The 21,343-nt window shown below is 39.1% G+C and overlaps 1 pseudogene; it reads left to right on the top strand.

Moving 5' to 3' along the window:
- Positions 1-2,956: 2,956 nt before the first annotated feature.
- LOC103114589 (mediator of RNA polymerase II transcription subunit 6-like) lies at positions 2,957-3,512 on the top strand (annotated as a pseudogene).
- Positions 3,513-21,343: the final 17,831 nt, after the last annotated feature.

Genomic DNA, 21,343 nt, shown 5'->3' with positions numbered 1-21,343 from the left:
AAATTAAAAAAACTATAATAGGCATGGACCCCTAGGAACATGCCTAAAATGGACTTCCTAGCATCTTTCCACCCTAAGATCCCTATTCCCATCTGCTCTGCTCCTACTTTTTGTTCCTATTCATTATCATTTTGTCTCACTTTACGCCTTGCCACTTTTCAGCCACCAAGTTTCATATGCTATCATGATTCCATCCTGGCTTCCCTGGACAGATGACCTTACCAATGTGCCTCAGAACCTAACCTCTCCATAGCTCTACCCCACTAGGGAAAGATAGAAACAGGCTGGGGGTATGTCAACATTCTTGTCCAGCGGAGAAGCAACTACAAAAGCCAGAATTCCTACCTTCTGCACCCCAAAAAGAATTTTGGTCCATACTCCCAGTGGTATAAAGAATAGGGAAGCTTCCAATGAAGGGTATGGGACACAGAACTCTGGTGGTGGGAACTGTATGGAATTGTATGCCTATAATCTTACAATCTTGTTAGTCATTATTAAACCACTGATAAAAAAATTTTTTTAAAAAAAGGTGTTTGGGAAGCTACAGCATGTAAAAGGATTCACAGCAGGGAGCTTGGAATGGGTTTAAGCAATACAAGGTTTATTAGGGTGAAACAGGTAAAAGGCAAAATAATCAATTATCATCAAAAGTTAAGAGTACATCCATACAAGAGAAGTTAAGAGTAGGTCCATACAAGAGAAGTTAAGAGTAGGTCCATAAAATCTGAGTATAGTTATCAAAAGTATAGTCCCATAAGATATATAATCATCAGCTGAAGTAAAGATTTCTCATGACTGTAAAGACGTCTAAAAGTTTACCTGCTAGCTGAGTCACGTGTTCAGTTCCCAGGATAAGTAGCCATGGCGGATACCTGGAGCATCTCTGTCAAGATGCTTCTTTTTTTTAATTTTTTAATCAATTTGATCTGATCTGGGGCCTATATTCAGCTTAGGAGCCTATGTGACCTCTGCATCCCTATAGATTTGAGCTCACATTCTGTGGTCATGAATAGGAACATTCCAAGCTGCCCCAATATCGACCCATCTTCCTCAGGTGTAGCATAGAGTTTGTTGTCCAGCCTCCCTTCAGAGGATGAAACATTCTCTATAGTTGTTGATGCAATTTGAGGGTAAGGTCCTATGGGGGTCCACAAAGGGGTCTATTTTGTTGTTCCTGATAGAGGTGACCAGTAACAATGTAGAAAGGTATTTATTTGAGGTCTAGGGCCATCAAGTCTGTTTGGTAATCTCAGGACTCCCCAACTAGGGCCCCAGCTGATGGAGTGGCCTGATAGTGACTAAAGAGTCATCATTAAAGTATGCCAGTCTCTTGCCCTTATTCAGCTTTTGCAGTCCTTGCTTTAATAAGGGTAGATTTGGAGTGAGTGAGGGAAGTATAATAGGAAGTAGGTGAGGAGGGTATCTAAGTCTAAGTAGACTCTATTTCATTTTGAACTTTATACTGACTTGCTGCAGACTAGTGTACTTTTGCTTCCAGGTATATATTTTGCCTGAATTTCTGGATTCATGTGAGCATATGCTCTATCTCATGGGACCTGGTCTATGTCTAGGTTTTGGGACTTTGTTAGGAAGTGAACCACTTGAAATGGAATTGGAGACTCCGAGTACTGAGGCATGCTGAGGTGGTACTCGTTGCTTTGATTAGGTTGGGATCAGTAGATGCCATATCATTTGTTATGAATTGAGAGAAGCATGCAGGAAAGTGAGTCCTACCTTAGAGTTTCCAGGACTGGGAGAAATATAGGCTCTACAGAGGAAGCAGGAAGTTCCTGCTGTCTAAGGGTTTAAGAAGGCAATAGATAGTTATGTCTATAATCACATTTTCTGGCAACTGGGTTAACTTTGAAATATCCCTTTGTTAGGATTTGCTGTATCATACATAACATCATCACCATAATTTATGTCCTTTGACATTATTTGTATATAGCTGTGCCATCAGTTGCTTCTATTCTCCCTGGTGGCCTAAGCTTTTAAGAAAGTCAATATATCAAAGACTCAGCCTATGCATTAAAAAGACTCAGTCAGTGCTTTTTATACATTCCCTTCTCTGTTGCACCTTCTCAGGCTGACGTCATTCGTATGCTTATAGTCCCAAACTCCCGTTGGGTCACAACAAGAGAAGCTCCCAAATATACGAAAATATATAAATATTAACTATAAACCCCATCGATCTGACCTAGTCTTTAGCAAATATCATTAAGTGACATAAATCATGGTAAGGTCTTGTATGGTATAGTAAATCCTACCTATGGGATTTATTTGTATATTCAATTGTTTATCTTTTTTTAAAAATATTTATTTTATTTATTTATTCCCTTTTGTTGCCCTTGTTGTTTTATTGTTGTAGTTATTATTGTTGTTGTCGTTGTTGGATAGGACAGAGAGAAATGGAGAGAGGAGGGGAAGACAGAGAGGAGGAGAGAAAGATAGACACCTGCAGACCTGCTTCACCGCCTGTGAAGCGACTCCCCTGCAGGTGGGGAGCCAGGGTTCGAACCGGGATCCTTATGCCGGTCCTTGTGCTTTGCGCCACCTGCGCTTAACCCGCTGCGCTACAGCCCGACTCCCTCAATTGTTTATCTTATGGGACTAAACTTTTTATAACTATACTCAGACTTTATGGACCTAGCATACTCTTAACCACTGATGATAATTGCTTATTTTGCCTTTTACCCATTTCACCCTGATAAAACCTTCTGTTGTTTAAACCTGTTCTCAGCTCCCTGCTGTGAATACTTTATGCGACACAGCCCCACAAACCCTTTAGAAGTTGTAATTTAACACAAGAGAAAGAGAGACATAAGTCGCATTGCTTCACCACTTGTGAAGCTTCTCCCCACCCCAGCAGGTGGGGAATGAAGCGTGAACCCAGGTCCTTGAGCATGATAGCATGTGCATTCAACCAGATGCACTATCACTCCCCCCTCTCATTTTAAACAGTGAAAGTGTCCTGGATTACTTTCCAGAATGAAATAATCCCTTTTTTATGACAGGAAATGTAATAATGAAGTGGTTAAAATGCAGAGGCTAATATTAGGGCACCTAAACCAAATTATTAGAGTGAAATAGATTATTTTATATGTTCAAGAGCCTGTTTTTTTATGGTCCAGAAGTAACAGTGGCAGTCCACCCCATCCAAGTTACCCCACTGGCAGAGTACTATATAATTGCTAGAGTGATTGATCAGGCACCAGACTTAGGATCAGTATAACTCTAGAGTGCTTGCTACAATTCATGGCATTCAGTCAGCTTTGGGGGAATCTATGCCATACTACTGATATCATCCTTCCAAAGATCACTGCTGATACTTCAAAGATCATGAAGAACAAGATAAAGTCGAGCTTAAAGCCAAAAGGAAAGAACCAAACTGTAATTTCGAAAGAAACTCTTAGATCTTAAACAAACAAAAAAATCTATCCAAATTTATGCAAAAGTCTGGATAAAAGCCTATCCCAGACAAAGAAAAAGGCAGAGCCTGTATGAGAAACTAAAATATGAAGACAATATCCAACAATTCTTCAAAGAATATCCAACAAGCAAGCATGAGACCCTTCTCCCATGAAAAAATGAGACTTCAATTGGGATTGGACAAGAAAGGAGAAGCTTGCAAGATTCCTTTTGTCTGTAACAGGCTCTTGAACTTTAAAATTCTTTGTCACAACCCTCTCATGTATATAGAATATACAAAATAGAATGTAAGAAAGGCTGTAGGTGCATTGAATTCCCATTGCTCATTTCCCTAATAAACTGATTTTTAAAAAAAGAAAAGAAAAAAGAAAACTTTACCTCTCAGCTTTCTGTTAAAAGAAAAGAAAAGAAAAGAAAAGAAAAGAAAAGAGAAGAGAAGAGAAGAGAAGAGAAGAAAAGAAAAGAAAAGAAAAGAAAAGAAAAGAAAAGAAAAGAAAAGAAAAGGAAGGAGGTGAGCGGTAGCGTAGGGGGTTAAGCGCACGTGGAGCAAAGCACAAGGACCAGCATAAGGACCCAGGTTCAATCCCAGCTCCCCATCTGCAGGGGAATCGCTTCACAAGCGGTGAAGCAGGTCTGTAGGTGTCTGTCTTTCTCTCTCCCTCTCTGTCTTCCCCTCCTCTCTCCATTTCTCTCTGTCCTATCCAACAACAACCACATCAATAACCACAACAGTGTTAAACAGTATGGTCAACAAAAAGGAAAATAAATAAATAAATATTTTTTAAAAAATTTTTTAAAGGAAAGAAAAGAAGGGGGCCAGGTGGTGGCACACCTGGTTGGGTGCACATGTTACAATGTGCACACACCCGGTTCGAGCCCCTGATCCCCACATGCAAGGGGAAAGCTTCACGAGTGGTGAAGCAGTGCTGCAGGTATCTCTTTGTCTCTCTATGACCCCTTTCCCTCTTTATTTCTGGTTGTCTCTATCCAGAAATAAAGATAATAGAAAAAAAATTAAAAAGAAAAAAATAAAGGACATATGAATTCTCATATTTTCTAGATAAAATATTTTGTGTACCTTTTGTAGCTATTCCCCTTCTGACTTTGATAGTACTTTCCTTATTCGGCTTCTATATATGTTTAAAATAAAACTATTAGCATAATATAAATTATGACTTTCCCATTACTTATCTCTGAATTATTTCCAGGTACAGTTTGTAAACACAAAGGATTATTAAAGTTGTAATTAAGTTTTCTTGATGAGCTGCATATCTCTGTGTTAAAATAATAAAGTCACAGTGATAATTAGAAAGATAAAGCACCTAATACCATGTACAAAAATTAATAATTGATAAAATATATGGATATTAGACCTGAAACTATAAAATACATAAAGAATACACCAGCAAAACATTTCAGGACCTCAATACTAAAGACAAATTTGGAGAATTCACCCCATGGGCAAGGGAAAGAAGAACAAAAATGAATAAATGGGACTATATAAAATTAAAAAGCTTTTATACATAAAAAAATCCCATGAAAATAAAAGGGGAAACCCAGAAAATGTGAAAAAATATTTGTACACTACATTTGAGACAAGTGGTTAATATCAAACATCTATAAATAACTCCTACAGCTCAACAAAAAGAACAACCCAATTAAAAAATGGGCAGAAGATATGAATAGATGGTTCTCTAAAGAAAAGATACACATGGCCCTCAGACATATGGAGAAATGTCCTAATTCACTAATCATCAGAGAAATGCAGATTAGAACCACACTGAGATCTCACCTCACACCTGTGAGAATGGGCTCCATCAATAAAACAAGGGAAGATAAGTGTTGGAGAAGATGTGGAGAGAAACGAACTCTATTACACTGCTGGTGGGAATGTAAACTGGTGCAACCACTCTGGAAAACAATATGGAGAATCCTTAAACAAATACAAATGTAAATGTCATATGACCCAGCAATTCCACTGCTAGGCATATACCCAAAAGATTTAATAACACTGATTCAAAGGGATATATACACCCCCATGTTTATAGTGCCTTTATTCACAATAGCAAAATCTTGGGAACAACCAAAATGCTCTTCAACAGATTACTGGGTAAAAAAGTTATGAGACAGTGGTCCGGGAGGTGGTACAGTGGATAAATCATCGGACTCTCAAGCATGAGGTCCTCAGTTCAATCCCCAGCAGCATATGTACCAGAGTGGTGTCTGGTTATTTCTCTCTCTCCTCCTATCTTTCTCATTAATAAATAAATAAAATCTTTTTTAAAAAATTATGGAACATACACTCAACAGAGTATTATGCAGCCATAAGAAGAGATGATATTGTGTCCTTTTCAATAAAGTGGATGGAATTGGAGAAGATTATGCTCAGTGAAGCAAGTAAGGAAGTGAAAGACAGCTACAGAATGGTTTCACTCATATATGGAATATAGAGAATTGAATATATAAATGTGAAAAAACAAAATAACCTCTTTTCAAGACTGTGGGAGAACTATAGTGGATATCTATGGGGTCGAGGATGAAGACACAGACATTTGATGATGGGAGTGGTGAAAAAATGTTTAATTAAAATTAAATAAAAAGAAAAATGAAAAATAAATATATAGAGAGAGAGAGGTGGAGAGAGAGGAGGAGGAAGAGGAAGAAAGAAAGTATCCAAGGTCACAGAGACAACTATAACGAAAATATATAACACTTAGTAATGTTAGTGAGATAAGTCAGAAAGAGAAGGATGAATATCAATGATCTCACTCATAGACAGAAATTGAAAAATACTCCCATGACACCAACCTGACTTCTCTGGGCAAGTGATCTCACCAATATGTCCTGGAACCCCACCTCCCCAGAGCCCTACCCCACTAAGGAAAGATAGAAACAGGAGGGGGTATGAATTGACCTATCAATGCCCATGTCCAGCAGAGAACCAATTACAGAAGCCAGACCTCCCACCTTCTGCACCCCACAAAGATCTTTGGTCCATATTCCCAAGATGGATAAAGAATAAGAAACCTTCCAATAGAGGGGATGGGATACAGAACTCTGGTGGTGGAATTGTATGGAATTGTATCATTCTATCCCACAGTCATTATTAAATCACTAATAAAAAAAAAGAAATTGAAAAATAAGAAAACACAAGTAGAATTTGGACTGGGTTTGGTGTATTGCACCAAAGTAAGACTCTGAGGTGAGGAATAAGGTTCAGGTCCTAGAACATGATGGCAGAGGAGGACCTAGAGGGGCTTGTGGAAAACTGAGAAATGTTACACAAGTACAAACTACTGCATTTTACTGTTGACTATAAATTATTAATACCCCCAATAAAGAAAAAAACTTGATGTCATCAAATGAAAATTTCATGACTTTTTAAATATCATGGCAGCACATTTTCTTTTTTTTCCTCCACTTTATTTGAGGGTTTAATGGATTACAGTACAGTTGTTGACATGGGTGCAGTATCTCATCTCACTTAAAAAAAATTATTTCTTTCCTTTAATAGTACACTCTAATTTCATCTCAGGTAGTTCACTTTCCAACAAAGTCCCATAACCTAGATATACACCAGTTTCTGTGAGAGAGAGCTTATGTGCACACGTATCCATAAACTACTGCAAAATATATACCTGAAAGCAGGACTACACTAGAGTTTGCAGTGAGTACCTCCCTAACACTTCCTCTCCACTATTCCAAGCTTGGGATCCATGATTGCTCAACAAATTGTTTGGCTTCATATGTTAACTCTCTTTTCAATCACCAGGTTCCAGATGCCACCAGGATGCTGGCTAGGCTTCCCTGGATTGAAGACCCCACCAATGTGTCCTGGAGCTCAGCTTCCCCAGAGACACACCCTACTAGGGAAAGAGAGAGGCAGACTGGGGGTATGGACCGACCAGTCAACGCCCATGTTCAGCGGGGAAGCAATTACAGAAGCCAGACCTTCTACCTTCTGCAACCCTCAACGACCCTGGGTCCATGCTCCCAGAGGGATAGAGAATGGGAAAGCTACCATGGGAGGGGGTGGGTTATGGGGATTGGGTGTTAGGAATTGTGTGGAGTTGTACCCCTCCTACCTTATGCTTTTGTTCACTAATCCTTTCTTAAATAAAAAATTTTAAAAAAATTATTTATAAAATAGATATATTGACAAGAGTGTAAGGTAAGAGGGGTACATTTCCACACAATGTCCACCCCCAGAGCTCCATATCCAATCCCCTCCCCTGATAGCTTCCCTATTCTTTATCCCTCTGGGAAGATGGACCCAGGATCATTGTGCGATGCAAAAGTTGAAAGGCCTGGCTTCTGTAGTTGCTTCTCTGCTGACCATGTGTTGGCAGGTCTATCCATACTCACTTTTATAGTGAGTCTTCAAGACGGACTGTCCCCCAAGCTAGGTCATTTCCCATTATCATGCACCAGGACACTAATGCCCCTCTATCCTATCCCATTCCCTCCTTCCCCAAAGTTCTTTTATTAGATGCCATATACACCACACCTAGTTCAGGTTTCACCTGATGTTTTGCTTTACTGCCCTTGCTTCTCAAGTTTCATCAGTGAATGAGATCGCACAATATTTGTCCTTCTCAACACAACAATTGCCACCTCAACATGCTTCAGCTCAGACTGTGTCCAGAGACTTCAGGTGTGGAATGACAACCCTTCAGCTTCATTACTCGGATGAGACCTTTCCTTGCATAGTATTCTCTAATTCCATCCCAGGTGGTTCACTTTCTAACAAAGTCCCAAAACCTAGATATAGACCAGGTTCTGTGAGAGAGAGCATATGTTCACACGTATATCCATAAACTAGTGCAAAATATATACCTGAAAGCAGAAGTACACTAGAGTTTGCAGTGAGTATCCCCCTAACACTTCCTCTCCACTATTCCAACCTTTGGGTCCATGATTGCTCAACAATTTGTTTGGCTTTGTATGTTAACTCTCTTTTCAGCCACCAGGTTCCAGATGCCATCAGGATTTTGGCCAGGCTTCCCTGGACTGAAGACCCCACCAATGTGTCCTGGAGCTCCACTTCCCCAGAGACCCACCCTACTAGGGAAAGAGAGAGGCAGACTGGGAGTATGGACCGACCAGTCAACGTCCATGTTCAGCGGGGAAGCAATTACAGAGGCCAGACCCTTCTACCTTCTGCAACCCACAATGACCCTGGGTCCATGCTCCCAGAGGGCTAGAGAATGGGAAAGCTATCAGGGGAGGGGATAGGATATGGAGATTGGGTGGTGGGAATTGTGTGGAGTTGTACCCCTCCTATGGTTTTGTTAATTTATCCTTTCTTAAATAACAAATAAATTAAAAATAAATAAATAAATAATATATATATATATTTATCCTTCTCTATGTGGCTTATCTCACTCAACCTGCTATCATCAAGACCCATCCAAAATATGACAAAGGAAATGACTCCATCTTTCTTAATAGCATCATAGTATTTCATTGTGTATATATACCACAATTTTTATCTTTTATCTGTCATTGGGCATCAAAGTTGCTTCCTCAAAGTTTAGGCTATTAGAAATTTGATGCTCTGATCATAGGTGCGCAGAGTTTTCTTTTTTTTCCTTTGGATATATCCCCAGGAAAGAAATCTCCAGGTCATTTCTAGCATTCTGATGAATCTCCAAACTGTTTTCCACAAAGACTGAACCAAATTTTATTTCCACAAGCAATGTAGGGGAGTTCTTTTTCCCTACAGACTCTCCAACAGTTGATATTTCTGTCTTATCTAATATATGACATTCTCACAAGTGTATTTCTTTTTTTTTTCCAGAGCACTGTTCAGCTCTGGCTTATGGTGGTCAACCGGAGATTGAACCTGGTACCTGGGAGCCTCGCTCATGGGAGTCTGTTTGCATAACAACTATGCTATTTCCCTGGCCCCAAGTGTATTTATTCATTGTTATTTTTATTAGCATTTCTTTGATAATCAGTGGGTTTGAATATATTTTCATACACCTGTTGGCCCTTTGGATCTCTTATTTGGAGAAGATTCTGACTACGTCCTCCCTCCATTTTTCAGTAGGGCGGTTTATTTTTCTAAAAAGTCTATTAGTCACCTAAATCTCTCAAAGTTATAACTTTGACTGTCCATAATTGATTAGAGAGGTCCAGAAAAATTTAGTCTTAAACTTACAGGTTATCTTGGAGAAAACTTGTAATTTAATTTTTGAAGTGTACCTGTTTCATGAAATAATCCTCAAAATTTCAAATTCACTCGACTATAAAATAGACAATCTTGAGTATCAGTTAGCCATTTTTCTTTGGCATTCTTTTCTCTACTTACCAAATGCCCCTTGAGCAAGTGTTCTTTTATATATACTAATTATTTAACTAATTGAATGAATAAAGCTTCAATATGTGCTAGCAAGTTAATTTGCCTGATACTTGTACTCTTATTGGCATCACTTATCCCAAGCAATGTTCCTTTAACTCCACTCCCTACTATCTTCCACCCATCCTTGGTGTTTCCATAGCACCTGTAATTTTCCCATCACAGCACTATTCATATTGCATAGAAAATAATTATTGATTATACCTCTTTCCATTGCCAAACTGCGAATTCCTTGGCATGGATCTTGTCTTACTTGATTATGGATCCCCAGGGACAAGTACAGTGTCCCCTCCATCATACACAATCAATCACCAGTTATAAAATGAATGATTATTCTACACATGTTGCAGGCTGGTGGCAAATAATTATAATTAGTAAATGAAGCAAAAAGAAAAACTAGCCTCAAGGATGGGAGTTGGGGAATTGCAATATACATAGTAGTCATTTAAAAAATTTGTGAGAGGAGTCCCAGAGCAAAACTATGGTGATGTAGACTCAAGAAATTGATCTCTACGCCCCAAAAATAATAATAATAATAAATAAACAAACACAAATATTTAAAACAAAATGTCTTAATGAATTTCATCAGAGAACATCTGGGATTTCTTGTAACCAAAAAGTCGCTGTGGAGGTGGGTGATTGACAGCAGAAATAGGAGGAAAGAGAACATAATACGCAAACAGAAACAGGATGCCACATTGCTTGTGGGGACCATATCAGCAATTGTTTTCAATCCACAAGATTCAGGAATCGCATGACTCAGAAAAATGTGTAATCAAGTAAAGGCAGCTTGAGAACTATTGTGCCGGGCTAGCGACACAAGAGAGATGACCCAGGAACCGAGCTGGTGGTGGCAAGGCGGTTCAAATCTTTATTCATCCGAACACCCCAGCGCCTGGCAGAAACACAGTGGGGTAAGTGCACGTGGAGCAAAGTGCAAGGGCCAGAGTCTGGATCCTGGTCTGAGCACCCCCGCTCTTCGAGGCTGGAAAACAGAAGTGGCAAGTTGGAAACAGAAGTGGCTTGACAATAGCATAAATGATTAGGAAAGGGGCAGAGAAAGGTAAAAAGGGACTGGGAAAGGTAGGAACTTCCTTAGCAACTGTTGTGAGGGGTTTAACTGGAAGGATTAACAAGACCCTGTAGGTAGGGAGGGTCTTGAGGGTAGGAAAAGAATATATCAAATGAGCAGAATGGGTGGGGAAATAGGGAGGAGACTTTAAGTCATTTGTTAGACAAAGCAGAACATTGATATGTAGATAATATGAGAGCGGACCATTGCATCAAGGAATGCACGGTGAAGCAGGGGAGTTGGTTTAATCTTTTAAGGAATGCCGAGCCCTGGAGGCAGAAAAATGCAGGGTTTCTGGAGACAGAAAGTAAGCTGACAGGGAGGGAAAAAAATAATACAGAATTTGGATCAGGACAGTCTGACTACATTTTTCCAGAGTCTTTTTTTTTTAAGATTTTATTTATTTATTAATGAGAAAGAAGTAGAGAGAGAGAAAGAACCAGACATCACTATGGCACATATGGCCAGGGTTTGAACTCAGGACCTCATGCTTGAGAGTCCAGTGCTTTATCTACTGTGCCACCTCCCAGACCACAACCAGAGTCTTTACAGTGGCTGAGGCAGCTTAGAGTTTGATCAGTTTTCCTGCTGCCACAGGGATACAATGTCCAGCTCCTGCTTCCCCTGGGTGCCTCCGCCCTGGGGTTTGCTCTAGTGTCTTGTGACCTCTACAGATCAGAGTAACAGTGCTGGGAATACTGTGAGAACCAGGTTGAGCGTGGTGAGGCTTTTCCCATTGAAAAATGGGGAACTGCGGAAACGAATCTCCGTGTCAGACTCTCTCTTGCTGAGACTGAGCTTGGGAGAGGTACGGACCTCAGTTTTTTATCCTGGATGGATTAAAAAAGAAAGATTCGGGAGTCAGGTGGTAGCGCAGTGGGTTAAGCGTACGTGGTGCAAAGTGCAACTACCAGCTTAAGGATCCTGGTTAGAGCCCCCAGCTCCCCACCTGCAGGGGAGTCACTTCACAGGTGGTGAAGCAAGTCTTCAGGTGTCTATCTTTCTCTCCCCTTCTCTGTCTTCCCTGCCTCTCTCCATTTCTCTCTGTCCTATCTAACAACAACATCAATAATAACTACAACAATAAAACAAAATAGGCAATAAAAGGAAATAGATAAATAAATAAATAAATAAATAAATACATAGACTTAAACTTAAAAAATAATTAAAAAATAAAGTAAAATAAAATAAAAGTATTCATCCACCCTGTACCTCCAGGAAACACATATCTGAAGAAAGGCAGAGGATCAAAGTGACAGGCTGTAGGCAGATGTTCTAAGCCAATAATACAGAAAAATGAGCAGAAACAGCTATTTTGCTTTCAAACAAGATAGGCCTTTAGGAAAATATTATAATAGGAGATAGAGATAAACACTATATAATGGTCAAAAGATTAATCCAATAGAAAGATATTACAATAATTATTATATATGTTTCTAACATGAGTGTACACAGATATACAAAACAGGTACAACTGACCTCAAAGGAGGCACAGATTGCAGCTCAATAACAATGAAGATTTTTTGTTGGGGAATTAATGATTTACAGTAGATGCAGTTGCTGGTACATATATAAGACGGCTTAGTTTCTGAAAAAGAGTCTCACCACCATGCACCAGAACCTGAAAGCACCTACCCCTACCCCTACCCCTACCCCTACCCCTACCCCTACCCCTACCCCTACCCCCAGAGTCTTTTACTTTGTTTTGGGTTTTTTTAGTTTTATTTTTAAATTTTTTATTGGGGGATTAATGTTTTACATTTGACAATAAATACAATAGTTTGTAATGCATAACATGCATAACATTTCTTAGTTTTCCATATAACAATACAACCCCCACTAGGCCCTCTATCATCCTTTTTGGACTTGTGCTCTCCCCCCCCACACCACCACCACCCACCCCAGAGTCCTTTACTTTGATGCAATACACCAAATCCAATCCTGGTTCTACTTTGTGTTTCCCCTTTCTGTTCTTATCTCTCGATATCTGTCCATGAGTGAGATCATCTCATATTAATCTTTCTCTCACTGGCTTATCTCTGTTACCATGATCCCTTCAATCTCCATCTAAGATGAGGTAAAGAAGATGAATTTAGCATTATTAACAACTGAGTAGTATTCCATTGTGTATATATACACCAGATTTCTTAGCCACTCATCTGTTGTTAACACCTGGGCTGCTTCCAGGTTTGGGCTATTACAAATTATGCTACTACAAATATAGTTATACACAGATCCTTTCTGATAGGTGTGTTTGATTCCTTAGGATATATAGCTAGGACAAGAATTTCAAGTTCACAGGGTAGGCCCATTTCTAGCCTTCTGATAATTCTCCAGACTATTCTCAACAGGGTCCAATTTACATTCCTACCATCAGTGCAGGAGGATTCCTTTGTCCCCACAACATTTCCAGCATTTGTTGTTGCTATTGTTTCTGATGTATGATATTCTCACAGAAGTGAAGTTGTATCTCATTGTTGTCTTTATTTCCATTTCTCTGACAATCAATGACTTTGGGCATTTTTTATACATTTGCTGATCTCCTAGATCCCTTCTGTGTTGGATATTCCACTCATATCCTTTCCCCACAAATGAATGGGGTCATTTGGGGTTTTGTTGTTGTTGTTGTTGATGATGATGATGTTTGCTTTTGTTTTTTGATGTTTGTTTTTATTGCTGCTGAGTTTTGTGAGCTTTTTTATATTTTAGTAATTAGCCTTTGTCTGATGTCTGGCATGTAAAGATCTTCTACTATTCTATAAAGACTCTGTTTGAGTAGTGGATTCTTTTGCTCTTTAGAAGTTTTTCAATTTAAGGGAAAATACTAAGCAGAACTTAGGCTGTAGTTGGTGTATTGCACCAAAGTAAAAGACTCTGGGGGGGGTTAGGTCCTGGAATATGATGGCAAAGGAGGACCTAGTGGGGGTTATATTGTTATATAGAAAACTGAGAAATGTTATGCATGTACAAACTATTGTATTTTACTATTGACTGTAAATGATTAATCCACCAATAAACTTTCTTAAGGAAGTTTTTCAATTGGATGTAGTCCTAGTGGTTTACCTTTTTTTAAATTAATTTATGTATTTATTGTAAAAAGGAGACATTAACAAAACTGTAGGATAGGAGGGGTACAACTCCACACAATTCCCACCACCAGATCTCAAAATCCCATCCCCTCCCCTGATAGCTTTCCTATTCTTTATCTCTCCGGGAGTATGGACCCAGGTCATTGTGGGTTGCAGAAGGTGGAAGGTCTGGCTTCTGTAATTGCTTCCCTGCTGAACATGGACGTTGACTGGTCAATACATACTCCAAACCTGCCTCTCTCTTTCCCTAGTAGCGTGGGTCTCTGGGGAAGCGGAGCTCCAGGACACACTGGTGGGGCCGTCTGTCCAGGGAAGTCTGGTCAACATCCTACTGGCATCTGGAACCTGGTGGCTGAAAAGAGAGTTAACATACAAAGCCAAACAAATTGTTGAACAATTATGGACCTAAAGGCTGGAATAGTGCCAGTGAACTGTTGAGGGGGTACTCACTGCAGACTATTGTGTACTTTTGCTTTCAGGTATATATTTTGCCCTAGTTTATGGAAACGTGTGAAGTACATACGCTCTATCTCAGGGGACCTGGTCTATATCTAGGTTTTGGGACTCTGTAAGGAAGTGAACCACCTGTAATGGAATTATTGAACTCTATGAAAGGAAATGTCTCACCCGAGTAATGAAGCTGAAGGGTTGTCATTCCACACCTGAAGTCTCTGGACACAGTCTGAAGTGAAGCATGCTGAGGTGGTACTCATTGCATTCATTAGGTTGCAATCGGCGGATGCAATATTATTTGATATGAATTGAGAGAAGCATGCAGGAAAGTGCGCCCCACCCTAAGGTTCCAGGACTGGGGGAAATAGAGGCTCTATTGTAGAAATGTGAGGTTCCTGCTGTCTTAGGGTTCAAGAAGACAGTGGATGTTTATTGTTATCATCACATTATTTGGCAATTGGGTTAACTTTGAAAAGTCCCTGTGTTAGTATAATACCCAACTGTATAATACCCAACATCTTGTATATAGCTGTGCCACCTGTTGCTTCTGTTCTCCCTGGTCTAGGCTTTTGAGAGAGTCAACATATCAAAGACTCAGCCTATGTATTAAAAAGACATAGTCTGTGCTTTAAAAAGTTTGAGACATACAATCAATTTATCCCCTCTCATATTAATTAGTGATTTATATGACTACAGTTTAATAGGAGTGTACATAAACACCATTCCTGCCACCAAAAGACTGTGTCCCATCCCACCCACCCACCCACCCCGTCATCCCAGGAACAATATTTTTAATATGCTGCTGTATCTGGTAGGCCAAGATCTTGTTTAATATTTTGGCATCTATATTCATCAGAGATATTGTTCTGTAGTTTTCCTTTTGTGCTGTGTCCTTATCTGCTTTTGGTATCAGGGTGATGTTGGCTTCATAGAAGGTGGAAGGGAGTGTTCCTCTTTCTTCAATCTTATGGAAAAGCTTTAGAAGTATGGTATTAACTGTTTCCTGAAAGTTTTGTAGAATTCGTTTGTGAAGCCATCTGGTCCAGGACTTTTGTTGTTGGGGAGATTCTTAATAACAGTTTCAATTTCTTTGTCTGTGATTGTTGTGTTTATGTTTTGTAGTTCTTCTTGGTTTAGTTTTGGAAGGGCATATGTTTCTAGGAACTCTTCCATTTCTTCCAGATTCTCTACATTGGTGGTGTATAGTTCTTCATAGAAGTTTCGCATGATTTTCTGGATTTCTGTGGTGTCAGTTGTGATGTCTTTTCTATCGTTTACGATTTTATTAATTTGAGTGTTCGCCCTTTTTTTTGTGAGTCTGGCTAGGGGTTTGTCAATCTTGTTTAATTTTTGAATGAACCAACCAACATTTGGCTTCATTGATCTTTTGTATGGTTCTCTTATTTTCGATGTTGTTTATTTCTGCTCTAATTTTAGTGATTTCTGTCCTTCTGGTTGCTTTATGGTTTCTTTGTTCCTCTTCCTCTAAGTCCTTAAGGTGTGCAGTAACGTCATTTATTTGAGCTTTTTCTTGTTCTCTAATATGTGATTGTATAGCTATGAGTTTCCCTCTTAGTACTTCTTTAGCTGTGTCCCAAATATTTTGATAGCTTGTGTCTTCATTTTCATTTGTTTCCAGGAACATTTGAATTTCTTGCTTGAGTGTCTCTCTGACCCAGTGGTTCTTAAGTAGTATGTTGTTTAGTTTCCAAATTCTGTGTCTTTTAGTAATTTTCTGTTTGTTGCTAAATGTTAGCTTTACTCCACTGTGGTCTGAGAAGATACTTGGGATGATTTCAATGCTCTTGAATTTTTTGACTGTCTTGGTGGCCTAACATGTGGTCTATCCTTGAGTATGCGTTGTGTGTATTGGAAAAAAATGTATTTTCCAGTTTTGGGGGGTGAAGGATGCTGAAAATGTCCTGGAGGTCTAGTCTGTCCACCTCTTCATTTAAGTCTCTTGTTTCTTTGTTGATTCTCTGCTTTGTTGATCTGTCTAAGTGTAATAGTGGGGTGTTAAAGTCTCCCACTATTATTGTATTACTATTGATGTATTTATATAGTTCTTTCGGTAGGTTTTTGATGTATTTAGATGGTCCCTCATTGGGAGCATAGATGTTAATAATTGTTAAGTCTTCTTGGATGATTTATCCTCTAATCATTATGTAATGGCCTTGTCTATCTTTTGTTACTTTATTTAATTTAAAATCTATTGTGTCAGAGATGAGAATGGCTGTTCCTGCCTTTTTTTGTGGTCCATTAGCCTGTATGATAGTTTTCCATCCTTTAACTTTAAGTCTGTATTTATCCTGTTGGGTCAGATGGGATTCTTGCAATCAGCATATGGTTGGGTTATGTTTTCTGATCCATCCTCCTACTCTGTGCCTTTTGATGGGTGAGTTTAAGCCATTGACATTTACTGATATTATGGATTGAATGTATTGTAGTGCCATTATTCAACAATTTCCTATTTGCTCTGATATATGGTAAGTATCATGGTGATATTCTTGTTTATAAGAGGTCTTTTAGAACCTCTTTCATGGCAGGATTGGTGATGGTTGCCTCCTTTAACTGTTGTCTGTCTGATAAGGATTTTTTTTTTCAAGCTTTCATCTTTTTTTTTATTTAAGAAAGGATTAATTAACAAAACCATAGGGTAGGAGGGGTACAACTCCACACAATTCCCACCGCCCAATCTCCATATCCCACCCCCTCCCCAGTAGCTTTCCCATTCTCCATCCCTCTGGGAGCATGGACTCAGGGTCATTGTGGGTTGCAGAAGGTAGAAGGTCTGCCTTCTGTAATTGCTTCCCCGCTGAACATGGGCGTTGACTGGTCGGTCCATACTCCCAGTCTGCCTCTCTCTTTCCCTAGTAAGGTGAGTCTCTGGGTAAGCTGAGCTCCAGGACACATTGGTGGGGTCTTCAGTCTAGGGAAGCCTGGCCAGCATCCTGATGGCATCTGGAACCTGGTGGCTGAAAAGAGAGTTGACATACAAAGCCAAACAAATTATTGAGCAATCATGGACCCAAAGCTTCGAATAGTGGAGAGGAAGTGTTAGGGGGGTACTCACTGCAAACTCTAGTGTACTTCTGCTTTCTTACTTTGGTGCCATACTTCAAACTCAGTCAATTTCTGCTTTGCATTTCTACTTCTCCTTTTTTTTTTTTTACATGCATAACATTCCCCAGATTCCCATTAAACAATACAAGCCCCACTATTTAATTCATCATTTTTCATGGACCTGTATTCTCCCCACCCACCCACCCACCCCAGAGTCTTTTACTTTGGTGTAATACTCCAATTCCATTTCAGGTTCGACTTGTGTTTTCTTTTCTAATCTTGTTTTTCAACTTCAGCCTGAGAGTGAGATCATCCTGTATTCATCCTTCTGTTTCTGACTTATTTCACTCAACATGATTTTTTCAAGGTCCATCCAAGATTGGCTGAAAACGGTGAAGTCACCATTTTTTAAAGCTGAGTAGTATTCCATTGTGTATATATACCACAACTTGCTCAGCCACTCATCTGTTGTTGGACACCTGGGTTGCTTCCAGGTTTTGGCTATTACAAATTGTGCTGCCAAGAACATATGTGTACACAGATCTTTTTGGATCGATGTGTTGGGTTCCTTAGGATATATCCCCAGGAGGGGAATTGCAGGGTCATAGGGTAGGTCCATTTCTAGCCTTCTGAGAGTTCTCCAGACTGTTCTCCACAGAGGTTGGACCAATTGACATTCCCACCAGCAGTGCAGGAGGGTTCCTTTGACCCCACACCCTCTCCAGCATTTGCTGCTGTTACCTTTTCTGATGTGTGACATTCTCACAGGAGTGAAGTGATATCTCATTGTTGTCTTGATTTGCATTTCTCTGACAATCAGAAACTTGGAGCATTTTTTCATGTGTTTCTCGGCCTTTTGGATCTCTTCTGTGGTGAATATTCTGTCCAAGTCCTCCCCCCATTTTTGGATGGGGTTATTTGTTGTCTTGTTGTTGAGTCTGGCAAGCTCTTTATATATGTTGGTTATTAAACTCTTATCTGATGTATGGCATGTAAAGATCTTCTCCCATTCTGTGAGGGGTCTCTTGATTTGGGTAGTGGTTTCTTTTGCTGTGAAGAAGCTTTTTAATTTGATGTAGTCTCATAGGTTTATACTTGCCTTAGTTTTCCTTGTAATTGGATTCGTTTCATTGAAAATGTCTTTAAAATTTATGCGGAAAAAAGTTCTTCCAATATTTTCCTCTAAGTATCTGATAGTTTCTGGTCTAACATCCAAGTCCTTGATCCACTTGGAATTTACTTTTGTATTTGGTGAAATACAGTGATTCAGTTTCATTCTTCTGCATGTTTCAACCCATTGTTTCCAACACCATTTGTTGAAGAGACTCTGCTTTCCCCATGTAATAGTCTGGGCCCCTTTGTCAAAGATTAGATGTCTATACATGTGGGGCCTCATTTCTGGGCTCTCAATTCTATTCCACTGGTCAGTGTGTCTGTTCCTGTTCCAGTACCAAGCAGTTTTGATGACAATGGCCCTATAATACAGTTTGAGATCTGGGAGTGTGATACCTCCGGTTCTGTTCTTTTTTCTCAAGATTGTTTTGGCAATTCTAGGTCTTTTCTGGTTCCAGATAAACATTTGTAGCATTTTTTTCTATTCTCCTAAAAAATGTGCTTGGGATCTTGATGGGGATAGCATTAAATTTGTAGATGGCTCTGGGTAATATATTCATTTTGATGATGTTAATTCTTCCAACCCATGAACATGGAATATCTTTCCACTTCTTTGTGTCTTTTTCAATTTCTTTGAGTAGTGACTCATAATTTTCAGTATGCAAGTCTTTCACTTCTTTGGTTAGGTTTACTCCTAGATATTTTATTGTTTTTGTTGCTATGGAAAAAGGAACTGATTTCTGGATTTCAATTTCTTCTAACTTAGTGTTTGCATAGAGGAATGCCACTGACTTTTGAATGTTAATTTTATAGCCTGACACATTACTGTATTGCCTGATGATTTCCAAAAGCTTCTTGCTGGATTCCTTAGGTTTTTCCATGTATACTATCATGTCATCTGCAAATAAGGAGAATTTGACTTCTTCTCTTCCAATCTGTATGCCTTTAATTCCTTGCTCCTGCCTGATTGCTATGGCAAGAACTTCCAACACTATGTTGAATACTAATGGTGATAGTGGGCAGCCCTGTCTAGCACCTGATCTGAGGGGAAATGCTTCCAGTTTTTCACCATTGAGTATGATGTTGGCTGTAGGTTTGCTATATATAGACTCCACTATCTTCAGGAATTTTCCATCTATTCCCATTTTTTGTAGTGTTTTGATCATAAAGGGATGTTGTATTTTTTCAAAGGCTTTCTCTGCATCTATTGATATGACCATGTGGTTTTTGGTCTTGCTTTTGTTGATGTGGTGGATCACATTGAGTGATTTATGTATATTAAACCAACCTTGCATGCCTGGGATAGACCCCACTTGGTCATGATGAACAATCTTTTTGATATACTGCTGTATCCGGTTGGCTAGAATTTTGCTCAATATTTTCGCATCTGTGTTCATCAGAGATATTGGTCTGTAGCTTTCTTTTTTGGTTGTGTCCCTGTCTGCTTTTGGTATCAGGGTGATGTTGGCTTCATAGAAGCTGGCAGGGAGTATTCCAGTGTCTTCAATCTTCTGGAAGACTTTTAAAAGTAGAGGTATTAGTTCTTCTTTGAAAGTTTTGTAGAATTCATTTGTAAAACCATCTGGTCCAGGACTTTTATTTTTGGGAAGATTTTTGATAACTGTTTCAATTTCATTACCTGTGATGGGCCTGTTCATGTTATCCACTTCCTCTTTACTTAGTTTTGGCAGTTGGTAGGTATCTAGGAAATCATTCATTTCTTCCAGGTTCTCTAGCTTGGTGGCATATAGTTGTTCATAGAAGCCTCGCATGATATGTTGAATTTCTGCAGTGTCTGTTGTGATTTCTCCTCTTTCATTTACTATCCGATTTATTTGGGTCTTCTCCCTTTTTTGTTTTGTGAGTCTGGCTAAAGGTTTGTCGATTTTGTTTACTCTTTCGAAGAACCAACATTTACTTTCATTGATCTTTTGTATGGTTTTCCTTTTCTCAATGTTATTTATTTCTGCCCTAACTTTAGTGATTTCTGTCCTTCTGGTTGCTTTAGGATTCCTTTGTTGTTCTTCTTCTAGGTCTTTAAGATGTGCAATCAGGCTGTTCATTTGTGCCTTTTCTTGTTTCCTAATGTGTGCTTGTATAGCTATGAACTTCCCTCTTAGGACTGCTTTAGCTGTGTCCCAAATATTTTGATAGCTTGTGTCTTCATTTTCATTGAACTCTCGAAACATTTTGATTTCTTCCTTGATTTCCTCTTTGACCCAGAAGTTGTTAAGAAGTGTACTGTTGAGCTTCCACATTTTGGCACTGTTACTAATCTTTTGTTGATTATTAAGTGTTAGTTTAATTCCACTGTGGTCTGAGAAGATACTTGGGATGATTTCAGTGCTCTTGAATAGGCTGATGCTGTCTTTGTGGCCTAATATATGGTCTATCCTTGAGAATGATCCATGTGGATTTGAGTAAAATGTGTATTCCAGTCTCTTGGGATGAATGACTCTGAAAATGTCCAATAGTTCTAGTTTATCTATCTCTTCATTTAGCTCCCTTATGTCTTTACTGATTTTCTTCCTGGATGATCTGTCAAGTTGAGAGAGTGGGGTGTTGAAGTCCCCTACTATGATTGTGTTACTGTTAATATATTGCTGTAGCTCTTTCAGTAGAAGTTTGATGTATTTAGATGGCTTCTCATTGGGTGCATAGATATTAATAATTGTTAAGTCCTCTTGATTGACTGATCCTCTGAGCATTAAGTAGTGTCCATTCCTATCTTTTTTAATCTTATCTATTTTAAAGTCTGTCATG

This window comes from Erinaceus europaeus, chromosome X (assembly GCF_950295315.1).
Source record: "Erinaceus europaeus chromosome X, mEriEur2.1, whole genome shotgun sequence".
In the NCBI taxonomy this organism is placed as follows: domain Eukaryota; kingdom Metazoa; phylum Chordata; class Mammalia; order Eulipotyphla; family Erinaceidae; genus Erinaceus; species Erinaceus europaeus.
Note: the sequence above shows the minus strand (reverse complement) of the source record. Positions and strands in the feature narration are given on the sequence as shown.